Genomic DNA, 7,108 nt, shown 5'->3' with positions numbered 1-7,108 from the left:
GTGACGACCTTGCGTGAAAAAATTGCGAATTTCATTTTGATTTTCCAGGATAACATCGTCGAACACAACAACTGAATTTTCACGACAATCGTCGAGTGGTTTTATTTCCGAAGAGAACGTTGCAATGTCCAGACCATCGTACAGTTTCATCAGTTGCTGGTATTTCGCTTGCTCCAAACTTTTCGAAAATACGTAGAGGTGCCTGTTCTTCCAATCTAACCAATTCGGTGCGAGGAGAAAATTGTCCACGAGCAGTGTTGTTTTTCCACACCCCGAAGGACCTACGATCAGACAGCGGATGCTGTCGGGAAGCAACTCGCCGTTCCTTTTGTTCTTTCGATTTTCCGAATCAGGTAGACGTTTCACGACATTCCACGCACTCATAGAATCACTTCGTTTGAATCGATCCAACTCGTGTCCGGAAGTCCTAGCCATTTCACCAAAAGTTTGTCGTCTCTCTTACGCAAAACTTTTTCGATAAGGTATGTGTCGGGGTATTTCGTTTTAGAGAGTTCCTCCTCGTAGAAGCGCCCCAATAAAATTTCACCGCCACTGTCCTTTATTATATACGTGTGACGGTTTCCGGGTAGAACTCGAACCACGGTAAAAAGTTCCGTGCTCCAGTTTCGTGTGAAACCCCTGTCGAACGTTCGCTTCAATTTACTGACCCTCACCTGGTCTCCAATTTTATATTTAGGTTTTTTTGTCGTGGGCGTGTACTTTGGACAGTAAACGCTGGAAATTAATCGCTGCTCGTCGGACTTGGTAACGTCAGCTGGCTTCATGCCTATTGTTCTGTGTACCGTGTGATTATAGTCGTTAACGAGTTTCGGAAGAATGGTGACCCACTTGTAGCTTCCCTGAAGCGTGAAGCGTGACCACATGCGCGATTTCAGAGTGCGATTAAATCTTTCCACGATGCTGGCTTTGATGTGACTGAAAGTTGAATAATGTCGAATGTCATGTTTTTGAATAAATTTTTGGAATACGGCATTGTAAAATTCCTTCCCGTTGTCTGTTTGCAAAAACCGAGGTCGTCTGTCGCTTTCGCGAAAAATTGTCTTGAATGCTTCCGTGACGCACGTTCCTGTTTTGGCTTTCAAAGGTAGAGCCCATGCGAATTTCGAAAACGTGTCTATGACGGTGAGGAGGTACTTGTTGCCCTTGTTCAATTTATGTACATTTTTTAGATTGCCGCTACTCATCTCCACGAGGTCACTTTGCCAGAGGTCATCGATTCTCTTGGTTACCACAGCTAAACGCTCGTAGTTGCGGCGTGCGGGTTTATGCAATTCTTCGACAATAGCTTGCCTAGACATTTTTTTTTTAGAGATTACGTTTGAAGAGAAGCACCAGCGTGATGGGATTCAAAGAGGGTGGCACTTCGCTCGTGTTTTGAATGATCAGCTTATCGCCGGCACTCACGTCAAAAACGGTAAGATCTTCGTCTTCGTGTATTTCATATATGTTGCGCGTTTTGTTCCAACGTGCCAGAGGAATGTTTCCTGCTTTCTGGACACCACGATTCGATATCAAGGTCATGGTGGGAACGCTAGCTTTTCTACCGTGAGACCAGTACGAAAATTCATTTATCTGAATCGTGCCATCGAGGAGAAACTTGTAGTACGGATGATAAGGATGTAACATGTACAGTTTGTTACCTTCGACGAACGTGGAGATTCTCTGTTGATTGGGTACGCTGTTAATTTCGATGGCTTGCAGAGAATGCAGTTTAGCGAATTTAGTATCGACGCTAACGAGGTTGCTGTGAAGCTGTCCCAGTGTATTTTGTACGGGCAACAAATATTCGACTATGGTATCCGTTACTGTAGAAAATGACGGTTTGATTTTCACTTCCACGTTCAACTGCTTGTAGCTTTCGTTGAGTTCTTGCAACTTGGCACCGAAAGAGGCCAGCGTCGATTCCTGCGTGGATTCCAGCACTCCAACTTGATCTCTGATGTTGACGACGATGTTCTGAAGGTTCTCGACTTGATTCAATTTCGAGCTCTTCTCGGTAAGATCGTTCACGATGCTTCGCATTTCGGTAAACTGCGTGTGAAGGTCGGCGACGCTCTGCGAAGTGGGCAGCGTCGACACCAGCGAAGTAAGTTCGTCTCGAATCTGTTCCACGTTCGCCGTTTCCGTTTCCAGTCGTTTCAGCATAGGTGATATGTTCCTTTTCAAAGCGTGCAATTCTTTTGAGGTGGGGAGATTGGCCACCCTACTCTCGAGATCGCTCAATGAACTTTTGATGTCGCTCGAATCGGATAGTGCCGTCACCGCCGATTTCAATTTTTCCAAATCTTCGCTCGAAGGTACGCTTGTCCGTAACGATTCCAAGTCACCCTGTATGTTGTCCAGTACGTGATGAAAATGAGCAAGATTCGTTTCGACGTTCAAAGTTTCTAAATATTCGATCTTCTGCTGAACCGTGCTCAACGTGTCTTGTATGCTCGTCAACGCACTGGCTTCAGCGTGAATATTTTTAATTTCTTCGTTGATCAACTCCAGAGACGCCTGAAGCGTAGCGATGGTGGTTTGAATGTGTTCGAAATCTTTATAAGCCTCCAATTGAATTTTTATGTTCGCGACGCTTTTGCTGATGACCTGCAGTTCGTCTGACGATGGTAGGTTCGTCATGGTATCTTCCAAAGTCTGTAACTTGGATTTAATTTCTTCCAACGTGCCGGCGAATTCTTCTTGTAATTTGGAAACAACAACATGCAAGCGTTCTACATCAATATCCTTCACGACGGTTTGAAGTTCAGAGAAATTCTTTTCGATTGCCGAAGTTCGTTCTTCGATTTCGAGTTTCAATTTTTCCAAATCTTCATTTTTCGATTGAAATTGTTGTAATTTGGCCAAATCATTTTGAAGCTTATCCACGCTCAACTGTATATTTTGAACGTTGTCGTAAGAAGGTACGTCGACATAATTTTTTATGAGCGTTTTCAGTTCGGAATCGATTTTCAGAATGGGGTCGAGACATTGCGTTTGGAGCGTAGCGATCTCCGACTCTAAACTTTTGTTTAAGGTCTCCTGCAAAGCGATCAAATCGCTCCTCAACTTTTTAATTCGGACGTCGAGCATGAGAATCTCTTCTGCGTGGTCTACACGCTTGGTGTTGCCGAAAATGTCGTTAGGCATTTTGGTTAACGGTTATTTATAATAGGATGGACGATTCGTAATTCTACGAAGAGAGGAATGAGTTTGTCGTAATCTCCTAGGAGTTGAACGTAAAGATAATCTCCTGCTGAAACATCGTACGTAATGTTAGAAAGCATCTTGTCGTGCTTGATTCGAAAAATGTTCTTGCCGGTAGATATTTTGATTTCGCCTACGTTTTCCGGATTCACGGTGATTTGAAGTTTTCCATCGATCGGAATTTTGTAAAAATGTAAATTGTTGTTGAAGACGTAAAACATCTTGCCCACATCGTCATCCAGTTTTGTCCAAATGCTGTTAAGGTGAACGATGAGTAGACCATTGAGTTTAGTTAACACGGAAGGTAAGAGGTTATTGGAATTTATTGGTGCAGTTTCCATAATGGTCTGTTTGCGAAAACCGAAAAGATTCATTGTTCCTGTTATTTAAATTAAATTTCTACATGCTGTGCCCCTTCATAGATCGAATAAAGAGAAGAGAAGAGAAGATTTTATCTGCGGCGATGCAATTCAAAAGGCTCGAGAACATGTAATTATGAAGAAGAAAAAGTAAGAGTTGAATTTAATGAGCCTCGTGTTTAGAGCGAGCCTTAACGACATAATTACAACTTGCAACTTTTCATCGCCCGAGGGCCCCTCTTTTCCTCCGTCTGTTTTTGAAGAATGGCAAAAGACACACAGCGGACTTCATGGCCATGGGGTTACAGTTAACACACGTCACATTTATCGCTTCCATTGCAGTGGCCCCACTCTCTCGTGTGGATTTGACAATCGAGAACACGTAACTTGTTGTCTCTGCCATCCAATGCGACCTTGGTTACACGCGTCGTGTACAATTCGTGTAATTTATTCGCAATGCGATGATCGGTGCTGAGTTTTCTTTTATCTTGAAACAGACATTCTTTGTAGTCTTTCATGGTAAATTTACTGGTACTAATTTTTCCCACCCCCTTCGCTTTCTTGATCTCTTTCTTATCTGCAATCTTGACGCAGTACATTTTGGCACGAAGCCCCGCAAATTCGCTGATGTAATTACCACCCGCTTCGTCTTTGAACTTTCCTATGGTCATTTTATTTTCCGTCGAATGCAAGTGATGGCCTGATGGTAAGTTGCTAAAATCAAAAAGATGCTTCATCTTAGCCAGATCATGTTCGAGGCTTGGTGTGTTTTGGATTAGAAAAATGAAGCTATCCGTGTCAATGTAACATATTTGGATGTTATCTCCATAAAAAGGTTGAAACTGATCGTAGTACGATTGGTACATGTGCAATTTTGATAGTTCAAGGACTGTGGCACCTATGGCAATCGGCTTGTTGAGCATCACTTGCTTCTTGTTCTTCTCGACGAATACCAGATTCTCGTCGAAAATGGTGAAGTTTTTGAAGTAGGGTGAGGCGACAATCTTTTCGAATTTCTTTTCGTCCGTGACCAACGTTGCGTCGATGTAATTACGCACGTTCTCCATCGTCTTGCCGTAGATGGCGTTATTGAACAGTTTGTACAGATCCTTGTCCGCAGGCGATGTCGATTGCGCTCTGCGTCGCGTGTTCTCGGCTATGTACGGTTCCAGCCACCTGCTCTGCCTAAATTTCAATCCTCTGTGTACTTTCTTCAGCTGCAAGCCGTGACGCACGTAGAATTGGAGGAGCCGGTAGTGCAGAACGTAATTTCTCTTGTTCTCCATGCTTAGTATGAGTTTTGGCTCCGATGATCCTCCAGGTGGCTTCTCTTTGGTGGGGGCCAGGGCCAATCCGTGGTGTTTCTCGTGCAGCGTTTCGGGATAATCGAGATCCACTTCCAAGAAACAGCTCCATTCGCTATCTTCGCTCCAGTTGAGAAAATCATCCTCGCAGGAGAGTTCCTCTTCGGTCATCCACGCGTAGTCGCCGATGGGAAGACACTGGGACATGGAGTGGCCATACAGGTTGTTGACATCCCAGTAGACGATGTAGGTGTTGGACTTCGATGCATCGTAACCAGGCGTATGAGGATTGTTTGCCTGCGCATGCCTTCGGGGACATTGGACGATGCCACCGCGTATCGCACTCTCCATGAAGGCATACTGTTCCTTCTCTGCGATGAGTCCCAGTTCCACGTTGGTGTATTTCATCATGGATTCCCAAGTCAATCCCGGCGTCGTGAAGAAATACGCAGGATCCAACTTGTAGATCGAGATGCATCTCTTGCGAAACGACTCGAAAATGTCCATGAGGAGAGTCACGTCCAATTTCAAATACAGGTCGTGATAATCACGAAAAGTTTGGCAATTGAAGGCCGTCCACACACTACGAGCGTGTTCGTAGTCCTCTTCGGAACAGACGTCCTCCGTGAGATGGGAATAAAATGCCTCCCGGGGTGGAAGTTCCGTCTCGTCAAATTTGTCAAAATCTTTGACGTACTCGTAGGGGTAGACGCCCTTGCGACGCAACAGATTCAAATTCTCATCTCTCCCCGAAGAACACTTTTGCTTGGTGGCCACAAGATCTTCGTCGCCAAGTTGAGCTGCAAGGGAGGCCAGGCTGGAGGACAGGAAATTATAAGAATCCAGGATTCTAACTTCCACACTTCCTCCTTCTTCGAGAGGGATCCACACTCTCACGGCGATGTACTTCTCGCTCGTTCTCGGGATGATGCTGATTCGAGAAGTTATGTTGTAGAGCTCTTTGACGAAGAGATGCGTATCGTACTTCTCGGTGTAGTGCAGAAACACGACAACGAAATGCGACTCCTTAATCCCAAGATTGCACGAATTACAGATTGTGCTCAGGAATAATCCATTCTGGTGGTCATGGTGTATGACCTTGTGATTTTTGGGGGTGAAAGCCTGCTCACACTCCGCGCATCTTGTCGCCGTGTCATGTCTCCGCTGTTGTTCCGTCGTGAGAGCAGGTGGAGAAACATAAGAACCTTTCAGGCTGGGTGCAAGTTCTCTCGCACATTCCGCTATCTTCTTAACAAAATGTTTTGCCGCATCAGGTCCGCAATACAAGATGACATCATTCAATTTTTCTCCGTAGATGGAGAAACTGCAAGGCTCGTGGTGAAAAATTTGGATCGTGCTTGAGGTAGAGGGATCAGGGTTGCAAGACGTCATGGGAACTTGGAAGCTTTCAAAGTCGGCATAAAGGACAGCGGGATGGTGGAGAAGAGCCTGGTGTTTCTGAAATTTCATCTTGGTTCCGGGTTCCGGCATGACATCTTCGGGTTCTGCATTCACGGAGCCAAAACACTTGTGCTGTTCTTTCGTCTTCTTTCCCACGCGAAAAACTCTCAAGCATCGATCGCAAATGTCGATCTTATCGCGATTCTTGCTCATCTGTCTTCCTACTAATCGAGAAAAATTCCGTATCAAACTGTAACAGCCATCTACGAGCAAGAGTCGAATTACATTTTTCTGGCTTCTCGCAGGTCTTAACACACGAATGTTGTCGCAATCGTCAACCCCAAACACGGAAATATCGATATCTTCTCCTTTTTCCTCTCTATAGTTTTTTTCAAATTGATTGATCTCATTCAGGGGCACAGGATAGGAAATTCCTCGCATGATATTCTTGTATCCCCCCTCATATCCTCTGTAATTGGACAGGCGTTCGGGGTTAACATTATTAGCTGGGTGTAATGCGGCGATGACAGACCATAGGAAACTCTTCGCATCATTACTTTTTATGTTCAACACTGCATTTTGCTTTTTTTTTGTTTTTTTGTTTTTTTGAGCGCTGCGTAACGGTTTGAAATTGCAGACTCGAAGCTGTAACATGTGGCTGCGACCGCAAAGACTCCATCCACTTCCACGACCTTCAAACTCTTCTTGTTTTTGTCCCAAGTGCTCGAATAGCCGTGTCACAATTTCCTCCAGATCGTCGTGATTGCTCTCATGTAAACCTTCGCACCCTACATAAAAGCTGAAAGTGCTTGACTCGGACGAGACAACTTTCTCATA

This window comes from Lepisma saccharinum, chromosome 14, assembly GCF_977018435.1.
Source record: "Lepisma saccharinum chromosome 14, izLepSacc3.1, whole genome shotgun sequence".
NCBI lineage: Eukaryota > Metazoa > Arthropoda > Insecta > Zygentoma > Lepismatidae > Lepisma > Lepisma saccharinum.
Note: the sequence above shows the minus strand (reverse complement) of the source record.